This window comes from Lutra lutra, chromosome 15 (genome assembly GCF_902655055.1).
Source record: "Lutra lutra chromosome 15, mLutLut1.2, whole genome shotgun sequence".
Taxonomy (NCBI): Eukaryota; Metazoa; Chordata; class Mammalia; order Carnivora; family Mustelidae; genus Lutra; species Lutra lutra.
The window spans coordinates 31,667,537-31,690,852 of NC_062292.1; the positions used below are offsets into that span (position 1 = coordinate 31,667,537).

A 23,316-nucleotide genomic window follows, 5' to 3' on the forward strand; every position below is an offset into this window, starting at 1 on the left:
ACAAGTAGGCAGAGAGGCAGGCAGAGAGAAAGTGGGAGGCAGACTCCCCACTGAGCAGAGAGCCCGATGAGGGACTCGATCCCAGGACCCCAGGATCATGACCTGAGCCAAAGGCAGAGACTTAACCCACTGAGACATAAGGGTAGTTTTTAAGGAGGTATTTCTATGGAGTGAAATATGGGGGGAGGGAGGTATTTTAAGGAGATAAAAGCATTAAGGTAATAATGATAGTTAATATTGTTTATTCTGTGTCTGGCCATTCTTTTGTGCTTTATGAACCTTAGCTCACTTAATCCTCTTCACATTATAAGGAAAACAACGACATCATCTTCAATATGCAAATAATAAAAGTGAGACTTAATGAAGTAAAATAAATTGCCCAAGGTCTTGGAGTTAGTCAACATTGATATTGGTACTCAAGCAGTCTGACTTCAAAATTTGGGTTTCTAACCAATAAGATGGCCATGAAGAAGAACCTTAAGATGTAAACAGGATAAAAGAGGAGTTAGGATGACCCTTAAGAGAGAAAGCCGGGATGAAGATATGGAAAGACTTGAAAGAGGGAAGGAGAACTGGTGATGAAAAAGATGGGATCTCTTCAAGAGAGATCTATTTTATTTTACTTTTAAAATTAATCTATTTGAGAAAAAGAGAGAGGGAGCAGGCATGCATACATGGCAGGAAGGGGGCACAAGGAGAGGGGAAATAGAGAATCATAAGCAGACTCCGAGTGAGCCCACAGGTGGTGCTTGATCCCACCATCTGAGATCACAACCTGAGTCAACACCAAGAGTTGACAACTGACTGTGCAACCCAGGCACCCCTTCTTTCTGTAAGATTTAAATGGCAGAATTAAGGAGAATTAATAAGCAATGAATGAAGAGAGGAGAGAAATTGAGAATTACGTTCATTACTGATTTTTCAATCTTGGAGTACCAGGTCATAGAAATGCTGGAATGGAAGGTCTGGGGGCAGAAAGGGTAACATGTGAGAAAATAATCTATAGTCAGAGCATGTTGAGTTTCAGTTGCCTATTTTGACACACATTTGGAAACATTCCAGTTACATTTGAATTTCAGACAAACAACTTCTTTTTACTCTAAGTATGTTCATAGGGAGTATGATATAGGGAGATGGAGAGGAGATGGGAGTTGAGGGAAATTGGAAGGGGAGGTGCACCATGAGAGACTATGGACTCTGAAAAACAATCTGAGGGTTTTGAAGGGGCAAGGGGTGGGAGGTTGGGGGAGCCAGGTGGTGGGTATTAAGGAGGGCACACTTATTGCATAGAGCACTGGGTGTGGTGCAAAAACAATGAATTCGTTATGCTGAAAAGAAATTTTAAAAAAAAGAGAGACCTGCTGTGAGCCCACCAGCTGCTGGACGTCCTAACTGGTGTCCAGACCTTGCCAGACATCCTGCTACCCCTCGAGGACCTCCATGCTCTTCAATCCTTGCCAGATAACTTATACAGGGTCTCTGGGCTTTGGCTCCAGCGGTCTTCAATCTTTTGGTTGTGGCTCTCCCTCTCTGGGCTTTGGATTGGGTGGTTTCCAGTCAGTGGGCTGTGGTCCCAGTGCCTTTTCATCCCTGGGTTGTAGATCCAGCTGTTACCGTCCACTCTACTACTTTTCTAGAAACTGCCAGTCTGCTTTCTACCAACCAACCTGTGGATCTGGCTTCTAATAATCTTATGTTGGAACATAATACCTCCTATGTTTAGAAATTTACGGCAATACCAACTATGTCAAGATCCATGCTATCTATTGATGTCTGTCCTTACCATTAGCTTATAAATTTGACTTCTATAGTGACCTTCTATGGTTTAGAAATAATTTGAATTCCAGCAATTGGAAAATATGTTCATGAAAGAAAGATATTGAAACAACTTTCTAATAGTTATATATGCAATATTGAAACATATTTCTTTTTTAATCTTTCTTAATATCTCCGAGTTATTTCTTCTAGTGCATTTGTTTCAAATTTTACAAAATGGAAAAATCTAAGTTTAAATAAAAGTTTGTTACATGACATTCACATATATGTTTTCGTGTTATTTGTTTACTCCATGTCTTCAAAACTACTTCTAAATATCTGACTGGATATTTCTGTACTTGTATTTATCATTCAAAATTTTTTTTATTTAAGGGATTCCTGGGTGGCTCAGTTCATTGAACATCTAGCTCTTGATTTTGGTCCAGGCCAGGTCCTGATCTCAGGGTTGTGGGATTGAACCCCATGTTGTGCTCTGTACTTAGTGCAGAGTGGGCTTCTCCTTCTCCCTCTGCTCCTCCCCACTCATACTCTCTCTCTCTCTGAAATATATATATATATGTATATATATATACATATATATATATATATATATATATACACACACACACACACACTTCAAAAAAATAAAATCATCAACTGTCTTTTTGGTTTGAAAGAAATTGTTTTGTCTTTAATATCCACTCCATCCCTTTATATGATAAAACCTAGAAACACATTTTTTAAAATTTTTTATTTTTTATTTTTTCAGCATAACAGTATTCATTATTTTTGCACCACACCCAGTGCTCCATGCAATCCGTGCCCTCTACAATACCCACCACCTGGTGCCCCCAACCTCCCACCCCCCACCCCTTCAAAATTCTCAGATCATTTTTCAGAGTCCATAGTCTCTCATGGTTCACCTCCCCTTCCAATTTCCCTCAACTCCCTTCTCCTCTCCATCTCCCCTTGTCCTCCATGCTATTTGTTATGCTCCACAAATAAGTGAAACCATATGATAATTGACTCTCTCTGCTTGACTTATTTCACTCAGCATAATCTCTTCCAGTCCCGTCCATGTTGCTACAAAACTTGGGTATTCACCCTTTCTTTTTTCTTTTTCTTTTTTTTTTACAGCTTTATAAACATATATTTTTATCCCCAGGGGTACAGGTCTGCGAATCGCCAGGTTTACACACTTCACAGCACTCACCATAGCACATACCCTCCCCAATATCCATAACCCCACCCCCCTCTCCCAACCCCATCCCCCCATCAACCCTCAGTTTGTTTTGTGAGATTAAGAGTCACTTATGGTTTGTCTCCCTCCCAATCCCATCTTGTTTCATTTACTCTTCTCCTACCCCCTCAACCCCCCATGTTGCATCTCCTCTCCCTCATATCAGGGAGATCATATGATAGTTGTCTTTCTCCGATTGACTTATTTCGCTAAGCATGATACCCTCTAGTTCCATCCACGTCGTCGCAAATGGCAAGATTTCATTTCTTTTGATGGCTGCATAGTATTCCATTGTGTATATATACCACATCTTCTTTATCCATTCGTCTGTTGATGGACATCTAGGTTCTTTCCATAGTTTGGCTATTGTAGACATTGCTGCTATAAACATTCGGGTGCATGTGCCCCTTCGGATCACTATGTTTGTATCTTTAGGGTAAATACCCAGCAGTGCAATTGCAGGGTCATAGGGTAGTTCTATTTTCAACATTTTGAGGAACCTCCATGCTGTTTTCCAGAGTGGTTGCACGAGCTTGCATTCCCACCAACAGTGTAGGAGGGTTCCCCTTTCTCCGCATCCTCGCCAGCATCTGTCATTTCCTGACTTGTTAATTTTATTTTTTTAATTTTTTTTAAAGATTTTATTTATTTATTTGACAGAGAGAAATCACAAGTAAGCAGAGAGGCAGGCAGAGAGAGAAGAGGAAGCAGGCTCCCCGCTGAGCAGAAAGCCCGACGTGGGGCTCGAACCCAGTACCTGGGATCATGACCTGAGCCGAAGGCAGCGGCTTAACCCACTGAGCCACCCAACGCCCACTGACTTGTTAATTTTAGCCATTCTGACTGGTGTGAGGTGATATCTCATGGTGGTTTTGATTTGTATTTCCCTGATGCCGAGTGATATGGAGCACTTTTTCATGTGTCTGTTGGCCATCTGGATGTCTTCTTTGCAGAAATGTCTGTTCATGTCCTCTGCCCATTTCTTGATTGGATTATTTGTTCTTTGGGTGTTGAGTTTGCTAAGTTCTTTATAGATTTTGGACACTAGCCCTTTATCTGATATGTCATTTGCAAATATCTTCTCCCATTCTGTCAGTTGTCTTTTGGTTTTGTTCACTGTTTCCTTTGCTGTGCAAAAGCTTTTGATCTTGATAAAATCCCAAAAGTTCATTTTTGCCCTTGCTTCCCTTGCCTTTGGCGATGTTCCTAGGAAGATATTGCTGCGGCTGAGGTCGAAGAGGTTGCTGCCTGTGTTCTCCTCAAGGATTTTGATGGATTCCTTTCTCACATTGAGGTCCTTCATCCATTTTGAGTCTATTTTAATGTGTGGTGTAAGGAAATGATCCAATTTCATTTTTCTGCATGTGGCTGTCCAATTTTCCCAACACCATTTATTGAAGAGGCTGTCTTTTTTCCATTGGACATTCTTTCCTGCTTTGTCGAAGATTAGTTGACCATAGAGTTGAGGGTCCATTTCTGGGCTCTCTATTCTGTTCCATTGATCTATGTGTCTGTTTTTGTGCCAGTACCATGCTGTCTTGATGATGACAGCTTTGTAATAGAGCTTGAAGTCCGGAATTGTGATGCCACCAACTTTGGCTTTCTTTTTCAATATTCCTTTGGCTATTCGAGGTCTTTTCTGGTTCCATATAAATTTGAGGATTATTTGTTCCATTTCTTTGAAAAAAATGGATGGTACTTTGATAGGAATTGCATTAAATGTGTAGATTGCTTTAGGTAGCATAGACATTTTCACAATATTTATTCTTCCAATCCAGGAGCATGGAACATTTTTCCATTTCTTTGTGTCTTCCTCAATTTCTTTCATGAGTACTTTATAGTTTTCTGAGTATAGATTCTTAGTCTCTTTGGTTAGGTTTATTCTTAGGTATCTTATAGTTTTGGGTGCAATTGTAAATGGGATGGACTCCTTAATTTCTCTTTCTTCTGTCTTGTTGTTGGTGTAGAGAAATGCAACTGATTTCTGTGCATTGATTTTATATCCTGACACTTTACTGAATTCCTGGACAAGTTCTAGCAGTTTTGGAGTGGAGTCTTTTGGGTTTTCCACATAGAGTATCATATCATCTGCGAAGAGTGATAATTTGACTTCTTCTTTGCCAATTTGGATGGCTTTAATTTCCTTTTGTTGTCTGATTGCTGAGGCTAGGACTTCTAGTACTATGTTGAATAGCAGTGGTGATAACGGACATCCCTGCCATGTTCCTGACCTTAGCGGAAAAGCTTTCAGTTTTTCTCCATTGAGAATGATATTTGCGGTGGGTTTTTCATAGATGGCTTTGATAATATTGAGGTATGTGCCGTCTATCCCTACACTTTGAAGAGTTTTGATTAGGAAGGGATGCTGCACTTTGTCAAATGCTTTTTCAGCATCTATGGAGAGTATCATATGGTTCTTGTTCTTTCTTTTATTAATGTGTTGTATCACATTGATTGATTTGCGGATGTTGAACCAGCCTTGCAGCCCTGGAATAAATCCCACTTGGTCGTGGTGAATAATCCTTTTAACGTACTGTTGAATCCTATTGGCTAGTATTTTGGCGAGAATTTTTGCATCTGTGTTCATCAAGGATATTGGTCTGTAGTTCTCTTTTTTGTTGGGATCCTTGTCTGGTTTTGGGATCAAGGTGATGCTGGCCTCATAAAATGAGTTTGGAAGTTTTCCTTCTATTTCTATTTTTTGGAACAGTTTCAGGAGAATAGGAATTAGTTCTTCTTTAAATGTTTGGTAGAATTCCCCCGGGAAGCCGTCTGGCCCTGGGCTTTTGTTTGTTTGGAGATTTTTGATGACTGTTTCAATCTCCTTACTGGTTATGGGTCTGTTCAGGCTTTCTATTTCTTCCTGGTTCAGTTGTGGTAGTTTATATGTCTCTAGGAATGCATCCATTTCTTCCAGATTGTCAAATTTGTTGGCGTAGAGTTGCTCATAGTATGTTCTTATAATTGTCTGTATTTCTTTGGTGTTCGTTGTGATCTCTCCTCTTTCATTCATGATTTTATTTATTTGGGTCCTTTCTCTTTTCTTTTTGATAAGTCTGGCCAGGGGTTTATCAATCTTATTAATTCTTTCAAAGAACCAGCTCCTAGTTTCGTTGATTTGTTCTATTGTTTTTTTGGTTTCTATTTCATTGATTTCTGCTCTGATCTTTATGATTTCTCTTCTCCTGCTGGGTTTAGGATTTCTTTCTTGTTCTTTCTCCAGCTCCTTTAGGTGTAGGGTTAGGTTGTGTACCTGAGACCTTTCTTGTTTCTTGAGAAAGGCTTGTATCGCTATATATTTTCCTCTCAGGACTGCCTTTGTTGTGTCCCACAGATTCTGAACCATTGTGTTTTCATTATCATTTGTTTCCATAAATTTTTTCAATTCTTCTTTAATTTCCTGGTTGACCCATTCATTCTTTAGAAGGATGCTGTTTAGTCTCCATGTATTTGGGTTCTTTCCAAATTTCCTCTTGTGATTGAGTTCTAGCTTTAAAGCATTGTGGTCTGAAAATATGCAGGGAATGATCCCAATCTTTTGATACCGGTTGAGACTTGATTTAGGACCAAGAATGTGATCTATTCTGGAGGATGTTCCATGTGCACTAGAGAAGAAAGTGTATTTTGTTGCTTTGGGATGAAATGTTCTGAATATATCTGTGATGTCCATCTGGTCCAGTGTGTCATTTAAGGCCTTGATTTCCTTGTTGATCTTTTGCTTGGATGATCTGTCCATTTCAGTGAGGGGAGTGTTAAAATCCCCTACTATTATTGTATTCTTGTCGATGTGTTTCTTTGATTTTGTTATTAATTGGTTTATATAGTTGGCTGCTCCCACGTTAGGGGCATAGATATTTAAAATTGTTAGATCTTCTTGTTGGACAGTTCCTTTGAGTATGATATAGTGTCCTTCCTCATCTCTTATTATAGTCTTTGGCTTAAAATCTAATTGATCTGATATAAGGATTGCCACTCCTGCTTTCTTCTGATGTCCATTAGCATGGTAAATTCTTTTCCACCCCCTCACTTTAAACCTGGAGGTGTCTTCGGGTTTAAGATGAGTTTCTTGTAGGCAACATATAGATGGGTTTTGTTTTTTATCCATTCTGATACCCTGTGTCTTTTGATTGGGGCATTTAGCCCATTAACATTCAGGGTAAGTATTGAGAGATATGAATTTAGTGCCATTGTATTGCCTGTAAGGTGACTGTTATTGTATATTGTCTCTGTTTCTTTCTGATCTACTACTTTTAGGGTCTCTCTTTGCTTAGAGTACCCCTTTCAATATTTCCTGTAGAGCTGGTTTGGTATTTGCAAATTCTTTCAGTTTTTGTTTGTCCTGGAAGCTTTTAATCTCTCCTTCTATTTTCAATGATAGCCTAGCTGGATATAGTATTCTTGGCTGCATGTTTTTCTCATTTAGTACTCTGAATATATCATGCCAGCTCTTTCTGGCCTGCCAGGTCTCTGTGAATAAGTCTCCTGCCAATCTAATATTTTTACCATTGTACGTTACAGACTTCTTTTCCCGGGCTGCTTTCAGGATCTTTTCTTTGTCACTAAGACTTGTAAATTTTACTATTAAGTGATGGGGTGTGGACCTATTCTTATTGATTTTGAGGGGGGTTCTCTGAACCTCCTGAATTTTGATGCTTGTTCCCTTTGCCATATTGGGGAAATTCTCTCCAATAATTCTCTCCAATATACCTTCTGCTCTCCTCTCTGTTTCCTCTTCTTCTGGAATCCCAATTATTCTAATGTTGTTTCGTCTTATGGTGTCACTTATCTCTCGAATTCTCCCCTCGTGCTCCAGTAGCTGTTTGTCCCTCTTTTGCTCAGCTTCTTTATTCTCTGTCATTTGGTCTTCTATATCGCTAATTCTTTCTTCTGCCTCATTTATTCTAGCTGTGAGAGCCTCCATTTTTTATTGCACCTCATTAATAGCTTTTTTGATTTCAACTTGGTTAGATTTTAGTTCTTTTATTTCTCCAGAAAGGGCTTTTATATCTCCCGAGAGGGTTGCTTTAATATCTTCCATGCCTTTTTCAAGCCCAGCTAGAACCTTGAGAATCGTCATTCTGAACTCTATATCTGACATATTACCAATGTCTGTATTGTTTTGGTCCCTAGCCTTTGGTACTGCCTCTTGTTCTTTTTTTTTGTTGTGAATTTTTCCGCCTTGTCATTTTGTCCAGATAAGAGTTTATGAAGGAGCAATTAAAATACTAAAAGGGTGGCAACAACCCCAGGAAAATATGCTTTACCCAAATCAGAAGAGATCCCAAATTGTGAGGGGGGAGAAAGGGGATAAAAAGGGGTTCAGAAAGAAAAGAAAAAAAGAAACTATTAAAAAAAAGAAAGCCGATAAAGAAGAAATATAAAAAGAGGAAAAAAAAATATATATATTAGATAAACTATTTAAAAAACGTTAAAAAAGAAAACTGTAGAAGTTAAAAAAATTTAGCAGAAGAAGAGAAAAAGAAAAAAAAATTGAAAAAGAAAAAAAAATTAAATTAACTGCAAGGCTAAAAAATCATGGGGAGAAAGCCATGAGTTCCGTGCTTTGCTTTCTTCTCCTCTGGAATTCTGCCAGTCTCCTTGGTATTGAAACTGCACTGCTTGGTAGGTGAACTTGGTCCTGGCTGGGTTTCCCATTGATCTTCTGGGGGAGGGGCCTGTTGTAGTGATTCTGAAGCATCTTTGCCCCAGGCGGAGTTGCACCGCCCTTACCCGGGGCCGCGCTGAGTAATCCGCTCGGGTTTGCTGGGTTTGCTTTTGGGAGCTTTTGTTCCCTGAGCGCTTTCCGTAGAGTCTGGAGGACGGGAATGAAGATGGCGGCCTCCCGGTGTCCGGCCCGGAGGAGCCGAGAGCCCGGGGCCCCACTCCTCAGTGCGCCCTCAGAGAACAGCGCCCAATGACTCCCATCACCCTGGCCTCCGGCCGGGCCCGGAACTGACCGAGCCTGCGACCAGTTCAAGGCAACCCCGAGCTGAGAGTCACTCCTCGGCTCTGTCTCTGTAGCCGGCTTCCCCGTTCAAATACCGGTAAGCTCTGCAACACTCAGACACCCCCGATCCTTCTGTGACCCTGCGGGACCTGAGGCCGCGCTGACCCTGCCTGGGCTTCACCCCAGTTAAGCCTCTGGAGCGATGTCCCTCAGCGGAACAGACTTTTAAAAGTCCTGATTTTGTGCTCCGTTGCTCCGCCGCTCGCCGAGAGCCGGCCCCTCCCCCCGCGGTCTATCTTCCAGTCGCTTTGGATTCACTTCTCCGCCAGTCCTACCTTGCAGAAAGTGGTTGATTTTCTGTTTCTAGAGTTGCTGTTCTTCTTCTCTTCTATCTCCCATTGGATTTGTAGGTGTTTGCAATCTTTAGATAAGCTATTTAGCTGATCTCCCGCTACCCGAAGTAGTCTCAGGTGCTACTTCTCTGGCATCTTGACTCCTCCCTCCTAGAAACACATTTTTAAGACTACAAACCATTATGGCCTTTTGTTCTGTATGGAGTTAGAAATTTCAGTGTTTTTATATAAAATAATTATAAATTATAATGGATATTAAATACACTACAGAATTTTGGAAGAAAGGCAACTCTAATAAAATATATCCTAAAGTACGTGAGAAAGTGGAGTGACGCTCTCCAGTCAGAAGTTAGACGTTAGTGAGTTAGATTTGGTGAGGTTCCACTCAGCCCACTCAACTGACATAGGAAACCAAGTCTCGAGTGTTGAGTCACTATACAGTACACTTGAAACTAATGTAACACTGTGTGTTAACTATACGGTAATTAAACTAAAAAGTAAATAATAATAATGATAAAAAGAAATCAAGTCTCTAAATGAAATATCTAACACAATCCAACATTTATTGGTAAGTAGCCCCACTATAGTCAGTCTTATAGGTTTGATGAAATCCCAACTTGCTCCTGCTTTTTGGTTGTTCAGTTAATAACACTTGTTTGAAAACAACAACAAAACAAAACTCAAGACCAGTGCAAATATTCTGTTGTTACAGCATTCAGCTAGACATCCAGGCAGCTGATGACCTGGGAATGAGTTCTGCCCCAGACTTTTATCCACTAAGTCAAGAACAACACTACTAAAGGCACAGATATCTAGATTCTCACCCACAGGGTAACCATATGTCTTGGTTCATTCTGTTTGTCTCAGCATCCTGTCTCCTCTGGTAATGGTCTTAGTTTTTTTTTTTTTACTCTTTATTTATAATGAGTGATAATTGAATTAACATAAGTGAGATTGGTTTGAGAGACCTCAAACTTTGGTCATGCTTTTAGCTCATGTAGTATAAGAAGATGTATGCATAGTGAGCAGTGGTTTTACTTCAACCAACGTTAAATCTGGAAGAAGACAAGCCTTCTCCTGTCCTTCCTTTGTTCATCCTTTTTTGAGTAAAACAGAACTGTCAGTTTTCTGTCAAAGACAGTGTGCAGAGGGATCATTGAAAGACAAATTACACTCAGATACAAGGGATAGGACCGCTTACACATTCATATCCTGGTGGCAGGTTATTTGTTGGTCTAAAGCAGCCAGTAAATACTGATAGGGCTCTTTCCACAGGCTGCAGCATGCAATAATATACACCAAGTGACCAGTAGGTGGAGATAGTGAGGAACTTGAGAATTACCAATGGGTTGTGCATGAAGTAAGAGCATGAAATTGAGGCTGCTACCCAGCATATAAAGAATAATTTACATGCTCTTGCTGGAGTGGCTTGACATATATTATATTGTTTAAACGTGCAACTACTTGTTTTGTCTGGGAATATCTTTCTTCTTTAAACTTTGCAAAAAATTATTTTTAGGAGCAATGAGCTAAAATGGAAGAAATTCATCTTTAGTGAAAAAGTGAATAGGTAATTTCTGTTCCTAAAGCAAGTTGATGGTGAATATTTCATTTGTACAACAATGTGATGCCATTTACTATCTACCATAGGGTTCAGCAATGTCACGGACCACATGAAAATTCAGACAATTTTGCTGAAGAAGCAACAATAACCAGTTCAAAAGAAAGCAGAAGTGTTCTTCGAGGTTTTTTTTCTGTGTACCCATGTGTTATTTACTTATTTTATATTTGTGTAAGCGAGTATGTAAGTAATCTTTACACCCAATATGCGGCTCAAACTCATGACCTGCAAATCAAGAGGTGTATGCTCTTCCAACTGAGCCAGCCCCCCGAAAGTAGTTTTTTATTTTTAAGATTGTGATGAAAGAAAATCTCTCTAAGCAAGCCATTTTAGACTTCTTTCTAAGTTAGCATGACTATATATAAACTTTGCTCAAACTGCAAGTTTGATTTATGGCCCACCACGCATGCATTGTACATCTGCTTTGTGAATGAGTAGCCTAAAGGAAAACCATCTTGCCCTTGAGATATCAATCAGTGCTCTTACTCTCCAGATTTTGATGTTAAAACATAGGATTTCTATCTATATGCTCACCTACATTTTTTTTTTTAGCTTTTCCAAGATGTAGAAAAGCATATTATCCTGTAAAGACTGTTCATTCTTTGGAACACTTTCTTTCTCCTGAAGATCCTGTTTCTTGGGCAACTTCTTAATTGGGGCTCTATTTTTTCCGTATTGGAGTTCTCTTTCTGGTAAATTTACATCACCAGTTGCTTCCAAAGATGATGACTTATCATTAACAGTTGCAAAAGATTGTTATTAGATCACTGAGATGCATACATTTTCCTTGAGGTCAAAGAACTCTTCTAAATGATTTTCACTCACGTTAAACCCTAAATTTCCCTGTGCGCAAAACAACACACACACAAAAGCAATAGCTGTTGATGTGCTCTTCTATTAGCAGCAGAAAAACTTCACTAAGGATTAGATGAAGGCAGTTTTATGTCCATATTGTCAAAGGCTTATGTAGAAAATGAACTAATTCTAATAATGATTTGATTTCTTCATCCATTTCAATCTGCTACCTCAAAACTTACCTCTTTGTCCTAGCAATTATTTTAAGCTGGGTATTTTTAAGAAAATGCAGACACAGAAGAAGATCTGAAAATTGAGTAGAAGGTATCCTTTTATAAGAGACATTTATATTCATAAGGGAAACCTCTGTTTCTAAGAGTGTCTCCTGCCTTGTGCCAGGAAAAGTGGAAGGACTCAACAGTCCAGAAATCTCAATATGCATAACAACTTCAGCCTTGTTTACTGGTCTTTTCCTAGTCACCTCTATAACTGACTCCCTCCCTGCAAAATTTTCTTCTGTCTTGAGCTACAGATGGTATTTAAGGTGATGGCTTTGGCCATGTCAAGTGGTTACTCCTTACCTTGGAGTTATACTATAATTATTAAACTTTTGTCTTACCCCAGTTCATCTGTTTTATTTATTTATTTTTTATTTTTTTCAAGATTTTAGTTATTTATTTGACAGACAGAGATCACAAGCAGGCAGAGAGACAGGCAGAGAGAGGAAGGGAAGCAAGCTCCCTGCTGAGGAGAGAGCCTGATGCGGGGTTTGATCCCAGGACCCTCGGATCATGATCTGAGCTGAAGGCAGAGGCTTTAACCCACTGAGCCATCCAGGTGCCTCAGTTCATCTGTTTTAAGTCAATTTAATTATTAGACCAGCCAAAGAACCTCAAGAGTAGAAGTAAAATGTTCCTCTCCCCAGCACAGTACAAAGAATCCAAGTAAAGTTCATAATGCTCTATTTGACAATGTTAATGTAAAATTATTTAAAAAGGTCAACATCAAATATAAAATTATTGGTTGCCTCAGTAATAATAAAAAGTGTAAATCCGGAGAAGGACAACATCTTGGTAAAGGCAGGTAAGTTTCCTATGAAGAAGAAGTAACAGTTGTAAGTATTTTAAACAAATAACTCATAATTGTATCCAAATAAACTGTAATAGTCTGCTAATGAAAGACGAAGTTGTAGTTTTAAAATTTTAAAAGCATTCATGAATATCCACAGTAGGTTAGTTTGGCAATCAGTGCTTTTCTTTACCTCATAAATCACATCTGTTGTATTATTATCCTTGTGCCTTTGTGTTGCTGGTTTTTAGGCTGTTAGTATGCTGTTTTATATAACAAAGCACACACAAGAGATTTTCTTCTGTTTCCTGATTGGGCTACTACTCTGCCATGCTAGATTCTAAATCTTCCCCTCCCCGCCCCCCCAACACACCTATGCTACTTCTGCACAAACAGTACTACTTTTCTCTACTCAAGGACTTTCCCATGATTTTACTCAGATTGCTTCCACTCCTTCAACCTGACTCACCAAGATGGGATTGCAGTTCACAGTTTTGGGGAAATATCACAAGATTTTGGCAATTTTACTGTTTCTCTTTTAACTTTCATAGAACAGTTTCTAGGAACAGCAGTGTTTGTATTGGGGAATTTGAAAGAAAATGAAGAAATCTGCCAAGTTACATAAGAATCATCTTTTATCTTTTTATTTACTTTATTTTTCAATTAAAAAAAAGATTTTATTTATTTGACGCACACAGAGAGACATAAACAGAGAGTAGTAGAGTGAGAGGAAGAAGCAGACTCCCCCTGAGCAGGGAGCCCAATGCTCCATCCCAGGACTCTGGGATCATGACCTGAGCTGGAGGCAGATGCTTAATGACTGAGCCACCCAGGCACTCCATTTTTAAAAGTTTAAACAGGAATTTGATCATCTCTAATTGCTGGTATTGAACTTGAATATACCAAGTGAGGTGTGAGAGTGCTTTTTTTTTTTTAAGTTATTTTTGTTCATGGTGTTAGTATTAAAGAAGGGAACATTCTGATGTGACACTAATAATAATAATTAAAGTGAGGAATGTAGGATTTGTCACAGTACTCAGGATTTCCAGGGATCTCTTCCTGAGAGGTAGTCATATATTTCTTTCTCAGTCTTTTATTAAGTATTATAGTTAATACAAATATTTAATATTAATAAACATAAATGTTTGTTCAACATTGCTCAGGTGTGTTGCTCTTAGCTTGAAAGGCTAAATCTTAGAGAAGCATCAGGAGGTTATTCACACTTCCTTAACCTTTCTTAGGTAGGTACTCCCTACCTAAGATTTCAAAACTCACATATGTTTATACATAAGGGTCAGGAACACACCACCTGTGGTAGGCAGGGATCGTGGCACTTAGACTAACCAACAAAGAGCATACATAGCATCTATCCTGGGAGTTAAGGCTCATCATTTTTCTCTGAAAATCCACTCAGATGCTAGACTCTGAAGTATGTGTCTATTGATGTATAACTTTACCTTATAAATTATATCATATTCTTGTTGTCTGCATTTCTAATTTATGTACCAATTTCTTTGTTTTCCTTTATCAGCAAAAATTCATGACCTTTAACCTCAGCGTGTCACTGACGTTGAGAAATGCAAAATGGACATTCAGGAAATGAATACTTCCCAACAAGAAACATAAAGAATGTCAACAGATATTTCCTCAAATCTATCATATTGTGTGTCCAAACTCAGTCTCAGAGTCGTATTGATCTTTAAAAAAATCTCACAAATCCATGAAGCACAAAACTACAGGCAAATAATAATAATAAAAAGATCAACAATATATTTGAGTACCAGCTTACAAAAATTTATTAGATTAAAATGTTCATTTTTATGAGCCCTGCTCGGACCCTCAGTCTCCTTACCTGCAACTTGAAGATTGGATCTGTCAATCTCTCTCGCTAAAGATGTCGGCAGTTCCTAGAGTAGGAGAGTTGCGGAGGCTGTCCTGGGACACGGGGGAGGTGGTGGCAGCTGCCCGCAGGCCACGCACTGGCTGTCCTGGAACCGCGGGATCTCCAAGGAGTTTTTTCCCATTATAGGCTTTGATCACGAGGTAGTGAGTGCCCCATCCCAAGACGTTCCAAGCAAGGACCCTTGGTCAGGGGTGCCCATGAGGGGCTCACCTCTGCTTTCAGTGCCAAGATTTGGGGCTGTCTGTCTATCTTACTAGCACATGGTTCGGGACCTGAAGGATTGAGATGGGAACTCAGTGTCAGGCTTGCAGTCTGACCCTGGGGCCTGGCAGTGACGGGGGTTGGTTTCTCTCCCACCTTCTAGACTGGAAACTTGCTGCTTAGGGGTCATGTGACCCTGGGCAAGTGACTAAGTCTGCGCTTCAGTTTCTTCATCTGGAAAATGGGGACAATAGTCATAAGGTTGTTACAGGGATTAAGTGAGGTCACTGGGGCTCCTTGAACCAGGTCGGGCATGCAGAGAGCACACAGAGGGCACTGATCAGTGTGCTCCTGCCTCTGAAGTGCTCCAGCCAGCGGAAAGCCCTGGGCGGGTGCGGGGGGGCTTTAGCTCCTCCCGCTCTTGTAGCTGGTGCTTTCTTGACATCTGAGACTGGGCCCCCAGCTTGCCCTCTTTCCCTGCCGGATGTGCCAAAACCTGAGGTGCCCAGAGCCTCAGGGGACAGGCCATGGGGTGTCCTGCTCCATCCAGAGGCACCTCCCAGTGACTTCTGGGTTTCACCTTTTTGTCATGTGGTTGCTGCCTCTCTAAAAGCTCCCAGCCCAGGCCCTGTTGTGCTCCAAATGCCCCGGTGGCGGGGAGTCTGTCTGTGTCCACAGAGCTATGGCCGGCAGAGAAGTGGGCTCAAGAGACAGCAGGGCTGGGGACAGCTTCTCCATCTCCCAGAGGTGTCTGGGTCTCTGCACTGCACCATCCCCTTCTCGGCCTGTTGGACTTGCCTTGCTACCCACCTTCAGTGTCCAAGTCACCTCATCTATCTCAGGTAGCTCACCCAGGGGCCTCTCTGCCGCTTCCCTCCAGACAACACCTCCCCACTGGCTGACCTGGGCATCTACCAACAGTGATCCTAACCCTTGCCTTTACTGTATCATCCAAGCCCATGAACTGCTTTGTGACCTGGGACAAGTCTCAGCCTCAGTTCTCAAATCTATGAAATGGGGATCCAGTCTCCTTACTTGTTAAGGCCTCTTGTAGCAAAACAAATCTAATAACATTTCTTTTATGCTATAACTGTATGCATCCACTGAGCAAGAGTGTAGGCAACAGGCCTGCGTATCCCTGGTTGGGGATGTTGTCCCACATTTCTGAAATCGAGTCATTAAAGATCTCAAGGCTGTGTGACCTTCTTGCCACACCTGTGTTTATCTACGTGGAGTGTCCTTGGGACGTTTGTCAAGTTTGTGGTGCTGAGGTTTCTACTTAGTCCTCTTCCATATCTTTCTTTGTGGAGCTGCATTCACCAAAAGCCTGGGAGAGGCTCCCCACACCCCGAGCATCACATGCACATATACACACGCACACGTACAACGCATACATATACGCACATGGCAGGATGGGGCCATGGAAAGCTGAGGACTGGAACGATACCTGGAGCAACAACTCTATCTCTAAACCTTAGTTTCTGGGTGACTTTGGACAGTGACTCTGATCATAGTCTCAGTTGCTAGCTGAGAAACAGGATGGCAAGTGTCAATGTGAACTTGTTGATTTTCTGTGTGGTTTGAGGAGGAACATCAACAGAAGAGGGGTTTCCCGAGCTTGTGTGACACAGTCTGGGTGGGTCCCAGGTGCGCAGCCCAGGGAGAAACACCAGGAGTCACCGCAGTTCCCATCCTGGCCTGGAAGCTGGTCAGGTGTGGGGCTCCCCAGCTGATGGGAGAAGCACACCAGGATGGGCTATCTGGCCTTTGATTCTTGTGATTCTGTCCCTTGCAGGCCTCGAGCTGCTCAGAGCCCCAGTTGGAGCAGTCATGACCCGCTGGATGTCCCTCAAGGCATTCAGACCACATAAACCTGCCCCCTGCGGTCCAGTGGCCTGCTGCCAACATCTAAGTACCGGGCCCCGGCTTCCTCCGCCTGGAGGGCCCAGGAGTCTGGGGCTGAGCCATCTTCTCGGCATGGTACCCGGGGTCCCTACCACTCCCGGCTCCCTGCCTCCTGGCCCAGGCAGAAACAGCGTCCACCATCACAGCCCCAGGCCTCAGCTCCTCAGACCTATGGTGAGGTGACCAGGTGGAGTAGCTGTGGGAGGTGGTGGCAGTGTGAGAAGAGGCCCCCACAGAGCCTGACGTGCCCACAGCCGGAGACCTCGCATTAGCTAGACTCGTTCGAATTTCAGCTCTCCTGCTTATTGGCTGTGTGGCTTTGGGGAAGTCACTTAACCTCTCTGAATCTCCATTCTTGGTAGAAGTAATGATGGCAGCTACCTTCTTGGGGTTTTGCTAGGATAATCTAAGACCATTTGCTAATGTGTCTGGCCTGCTTTCTCTGCAGTTTGAGGAGCGGGCAGTAAGGGCTGTGAGTGTTATATACATGCCCACTCTGGAGATTCAGAAACATCTGGCAACAGTGACAGACCCTAGGAGGGATGTGCAGCCTGGCTGCTCATGTGGACTTCTCCCTCACCTGTCTCCCAGGTGTTTGAAGCAGAGGTCAGATGTTGTGCTCCCTCCGAGGCCCTGGCTGCACCTGGCCACACAGGGGCTAAATCCCAGTGTTGCCTCCCTCTGGCTATGTCACTTCCCGTCTCTGGGTTTCTGGTGGGTGCTCAGCCACCTGCCTCTGCTTCTGGACTGGCTGCCCTGGGACCTTCGTATCTGGGGCCTCATTGTCTTCTGGGCACTTGAGGGCTCCCAGCCTTGTCTAACACTGGCCTCCTGGTGTGAACAGGTGGGGGCTTGGGGTGAATGGGGTCCCCAGTGGTGGAGGGGCGTAGGCCCGACTCAGCGTCCCGGCCAGGCCAGCCGGCCAGGGTTCTTCCCCCTCCTTCCAGCTCAGCCCTGGGGAATGAGGCTGAGGGCCTGAGCACCTGCAGCCCCGACGCTAAGGGTTAGATGGCCTCAGTGCCCACAGGGCCAGGTGGCACCATGGCCTCTGGCCTGCAGGTGCCTCGGCCTGGCACCAACAGGCCAGGCTGGAGCCAGCGGGGCCGTGGGGGAGGGAGTAGCCCGCTGCTACCGGCCCATCTGGGGGCTGAACGTGGGCTATGGGCCTGAAAGCAGTGTGTCCGGCTGAAGGTGTCATGCCGTGGGACATGCGTGAGACAGCTTGGTGTGTATACATATGTGCGTGTGTGCGACAAGCCCACCAAGTACTCCCCTGAATGGGCCAAGGACAGTGACGCTCTGAGTGTTCCCTGGATGCTGTCATTTAGAGCTGAGAAAGGCAGTGATGGGGAAGGCCGCTGGGATGGGGTCAGTCAGTGACCCCTGTGGATACTGACCCGTGGACCCCCTCCTAGTTACAGATGGAGGCTGTGGTGTATGGGCACTGAGAGTGGGTGCAGTGGGGCACAGGGTTTGAGCATCAGGACGGCGTCCTCGGGGCCAGGCTCTGCTTGAGTCCCGGGGGGTGAGACAGCAGTGAACCACACAGCAAACTCATGATGCTCGGGAGGCCAGTGGTCTCACAGTGGGATCAGTGGGTGAGTGTGACCCCAGGCCTGTCCTTCCCATTACTGTTACTGCTGTTATGGGGTCCGAAGGCGGTGCTTTGGGGTTACCATGAGGACCTGGGTGAGGGGTTACAGTCTCCCATGTGTTCAGGAAGCTGCTCCTGGGCATGGAGGCCAGGGACTGAGGGAGGTGAGGCAGCGGGAGGGTGTCCAGGCTGAGAGTGTAAGGGACTGTCCTGAGGAGCAATGCACAGGCTGTGAGCTGCAGCGAGTGATCAAGGAGCCTGTACATGAGAGCTGAGGGGCCCCGGACTCCATTCACGTAGGCCTTGCAGGTGCCAGCAGAGATCGGCTTTGAGCAGACGACAGCCAGGCTCCCCCGCTGCCTCTGGACCAGAGTGCGGGCCGGAGCACAAAGGCTGGCGAAGCGGCTGCCATGCTGGTCCGGGTGGGTGATGACGGGGACTTCTCCCACGGTGGTGGGAGAAGAGATAGGATCATAAATACACTTTGGAAGCAGAGCCTTTGGTAGGGGGGTGCTCAGATGGACTGAGGATGAAGGCTTTTGGCCAGAGCTCCTGGGAGACTCCAGGTCTGTTTTCCAAGCCTAGAAGGATGGTGAGGGGCTGGCTGAGGAGGGAAGATGGAGAGCTCAGTGGGGGGTGAGTCGGGGTGAAGTCGGCTGCCGGTCATGGCCGAGGGCCCCAGGTGGGGGCAGAAGTCTGGGCCGGGTGGCCTGCTCTGCCAGCCACTCTGTCTTCTCTGTTGCAGGAGCCGCCCCCAATGGAGCCGGCCCGGGGGCGAGCCAGGCCCCCCCATCCCCAGGATGACTTCGGCTGGCAGGGCCAACCCCTATAGTATCGTGTCATCGGAGGAGGACGGGGTGCACCTGGTCACCATGTCGGGGGCCAACGGCTTTGGCAACTGCAAGGTGCACACGCGGCGCCAGTGCCAGAACCGCTTTGTCAAGAAGAACAGCCAGTGCAACATCGAGTTCGCCAACATGGATGAGAAGTCGCAGCGCTACCTGGCCGACATGTTCACCACCTGCGTGGACATCCGCTGGAGCTACATGCTGCTCATCTTCTCGCTGGTCTTCCTCACCTCCTGGCTCCTGTCCGGTGTCATCATTTGGGTCATCGCCGTGGCACACGGCAACCTGGAGCCGGCCAAGGGCCGTGGCCGCACGCCCTGCGTGATGCAGGTGCACGGCTTCATGGCTGCCTTCCTCTTCTCCATCAAGGCGCAGACCACCATCAGCTACGGGCTGCACTGTGTGATGGAGGAGTGCCTGGTGGCCGTGTTCATGGTGGTGGCACAGTCCATCGTGGGATGCATCATTGACTCCTTCATGATCGGTTGCCATCATGGCCAAGATGGCTCGGCCCAAGAAGCGGGCGCAGATGTTGCTGTTCAGCTACAGTGAGGTAGTGGCCCTGCGAGACGGCAAGCTCTGCCTCATGTGGCGTGTGGTCAACCTGAGCAAGAGCACATCGTGGAGACACATGTGCAGGCCCAGCTCATCAAGCCGCGGGTCACCAAGGAGGGTGAGTACATCCCATTGGACCAGATTGACATCGACGTCAGCTTCGACAAGGGCCTCGACCGCATCTTCCTCATGTCCCCATCACCATCCTGCATGAGATCAATGAGGCCAGCCCGCTGTTTGGCATCAGCCGGCAGGACTTGGAGACAAATGACTTTGAGATCGTGGTCATCCTGGAGGGCATGGTGGAGGCCACGGCCATGACCACGCAGACCTGCAGCTCCTATCTGGCCACTGAGATCCTGTGGGGCCACTGCTTCAAGCCTGTCCTCTTCGAGGAGAAGAACCAGTACAAGATCGACTACTCCCACTTCCACTACGAGGTGCCCTCCACATCCCGCTGCAACACCAAGGACCTGGTGGAGAACAAATTCTGCTGCCCAGTGCCAACTCCTTCTGTTATGAGAATGAGCTGGCTTTCCTGAGCCTCAATGAGGAGGTCGAGGCAGATGGAGACCAGTATGGCTGCAGCCCCCAGACCCAGCATAACTTTGACAGACCTCAGGCTGGTGGTGGCGGCCTCGAGCAGTGGCCTTACAGACGGGAGTCAGAGATCTGAGCCACCATGGGCCAAGGTGCAGCATCCGCCCCACCAGGGAAAGGCCCGGTGTCCCTCGAGGGCTCTGGGTTTGAGCAGAATGGCCCAGGTGCCCCGTTTGCAGACTCAGTAGCGTTTTAGATGCTTTATGTTTCTTCACAGTGGCCTGGGAAGGTTGGCGGGAGAATGCACGACCAAAGCAGGCAGCTGCTGGCCTCAGAGACTGGATCAGGTGCAGGGAGGTAGCCTCTTGGGGTCCAGGCCAGGAGCCAGGGGCTTCTGTCTGAGGCTAGAACTTCGGCCTGCTCAGAGGTGGCTCAGTGGCCATCCAGCCTCTGTGGGTGAAGGCTGGCAGGCTGCAGGGCACCTCGCTGGTTTTTAACTTGGGGAGAAACACTGGTTTTGGCTTTCTCAACCATAGCTTGAGTAAGACTGTTTACAAAAAAAAAAAAAAAAGAAAGAAAAGAAATTAACACGTGATTGACAAAAAAAAAAATAAATTTGTGGGGATTATAAAAATGGTCAGTGAGAATTCCATTGGTCTGCCGAGATGCGGGTTTTAGATGGGGGCTCCACGAGGTTCCCCAAGGAAGGCCAAGTGTGTGCCGGGTGGCGCCGTCTGCACAAGCACAAGACAGGGGCTCATCTGTGGTTCCTTCTGCTCATGGGAGGATTAGATGATGTTTGTGATGGAAAAACCAAGACCATGTTAATGATCATGATAAAAGCTTTCCAGAGTCATAGAGGTAGGGGTAGGGGCTGGGAAAAAAAAAAACAACAAAAACTAGTTTGAGCTTTTTGAGTTTGACTTTTGTACCTTAGAGGTGTGTCTCAGGGATGGATATGGGACCTGACTGCCATGGAGGGTCCGCTCTCCCCACCCCCACCAGATTTTCCTGTTTTACTTCTCACCTTTTCTGCCCGATAGCCTCCACCCTTTCCGCAGTGAGGGATGCTTGGAAAATGTTGGAGTAGATGGCTCCGTGGGAAGGGAAGGCAGGTTCCCAGATGCCCAGAAAGCAGACTGGCCCTATTCCCACGGGACCCCAGTGTGAGTCGTGCCTTAGAGACCCCAGCTGGGCCAGCCCCTGTTGTTTCTGTTTTTCTAGGACTTGCCTGTCCTCCCAGCTGCCCCCGATTCCACCATGAAGTCCTCACCAGCCTGAGTGTCTGCAGAGGTGGGCCGTCTTGGCCTGCTCTCCGCACCTGGGGCAGCCTAGGTGAGTGTAGGGGCGTTCCAGCCAGGCTGTCCCCACTGAAGGGCAGAGGAATGATCTTAGAAGAGGTGTGCAGTTGTCAGCCAGGATGACTGGAAGTGGCGCTTGCATCCTGGCAGCCTCATCAGGAAGAAGTTTGCAGCTATTGGCTCTGCTGGCCCGGAAGCAGGCCCCTGGGCCACGGGCTGCCCAGCGTGGGCTTGTTCTTGGTAGAGGACACAGCTGGTGGGGATGGAGCAGGCCAGGCCCTTCCCAGGACAGCTAAGAATTTTGTCCTCTCGAATGACCAGGCCTGTAAGGAAGTCCTTAATTAGAAAGCCCATATGTGTCTCCCCAGCCTGCCAGCCTCGGCCACCCCAACCCGTGCCCTCAAGACAGCTAGGCACCCAGGACCCTGGCCCAAGTGGGGAAACTGAGGCAGACTGCAAGGTCACGCAGTCGGTGGGTGGGACTTGGGAGGCCGGGAGAGGCCAGGGGCCTGGGGTGAGGGTTCTTGCCTCTCACCTCCTCTTCTACCCAACCCCAGGGCAGCTGGAGACCCGGCCTGAGGTCGGAGGCCTTGGAGGATCTGGGCATGAGCTATCGGTTCCACCCATAGACACCCCAGGTTCATGCCCTGAGGGATGCCTGACTCCCAGCATCCTGCCCTAGCCTCAGGTCCCAGCCTCATTTCCTGCTGGGGTGCTTCAGGCCACAGAGGTAGCTCTTTCCTCTCAGGATCTGCTGGAGGGTCCTCAGCTCCTTCCCAGCCCAGGGCCTGGCTTCCAGCCCTGAGCCTAGCTGGCTTTCTCCATTTCAACTCTGGGGGGCAAGGGTAGAGTTAATATGGGAGGGCTCACCTGCCCGCCCCCTCCCAGACTGTCAGGCTGAACGGGGGAGGGATGAGATGGCCTCAGTCACTTGTGGCTGGCACAGGGGCCTGAGTTCTGCTCTGCCTGGCTGCAGGAGAGCCTTATAGGGCTGGGTGGGGCAGGCTTCCACTGCTACCATCTGGAGCAGAGCCCAGAGCTTCTGGGTTCCCCAAGGCCCCTGTCACCTCAGTGGCTTGGTGCACTTCCTCTGAGGCCTGTCTCCCTCCCAGGCCCACGCTGGTCAGTTCAGCCCCAGACCCTGCAGGAGAGCAGCCCTGAGCTGCCTTTCATCTCTTGCCAAAGGCAGATGCTGCGTTTTCAAACTCTTCTGCCCTCTTTTTTTTTTTCTTCCCTGTATTTATTTATTTATTTATTTATTGCTTGTGCTAAAGACCAAAATAGTCTCCCTCTTTAGTGCACTTGAAATTGGAGGGTGGATGGTAGGAGCCATGTGTGTGCAGAGCAAGGATTCCGTTGTCCCTGGGGAGTGTGTGCTGGAGGGTGTGTGTGTGTGTGCGTGCATGTGTGTGTGTGGAGAGCACGAACCCTCTGAGTGTGCCACATGCCATGTGTGGTGCATATGCCAAGCACAGGTGAGTGGGGAGCATTTCTGCACCTGAGTGTGTGTGTTGGGTGTGCGTGTGTATGTGCGTGTGAGTGTACATGGTGTCTGGTCTGTGTGCTGTGCAGGTGTGTGTAGCCATATACTCCCACCCTCACCCTCCCAGGCACTGGGATTTCCAAGAAGTTTCTCTACAGCCAGAACCAGGAAGTGTGAAGGTGGGAGTGGGCCAAGAACATGGCCTCT

At 45.8% G+C, this 23,316-nt stretch overlaps 1 pseudogene; it reads left to right on the top strand.

The window, feature by feature from the left end:
- Positions 1–16,713: 16,713 nt before the first annotated feature.
- LOC125086105 (ATP-sensitive inward rectifier potassium channel 12-like) lies at positions 16,714–20,631 on the top strand (annotated as a pseudogene).
- Positions 20,632–23,316: the final 2,685 nt, after the last annotated feature.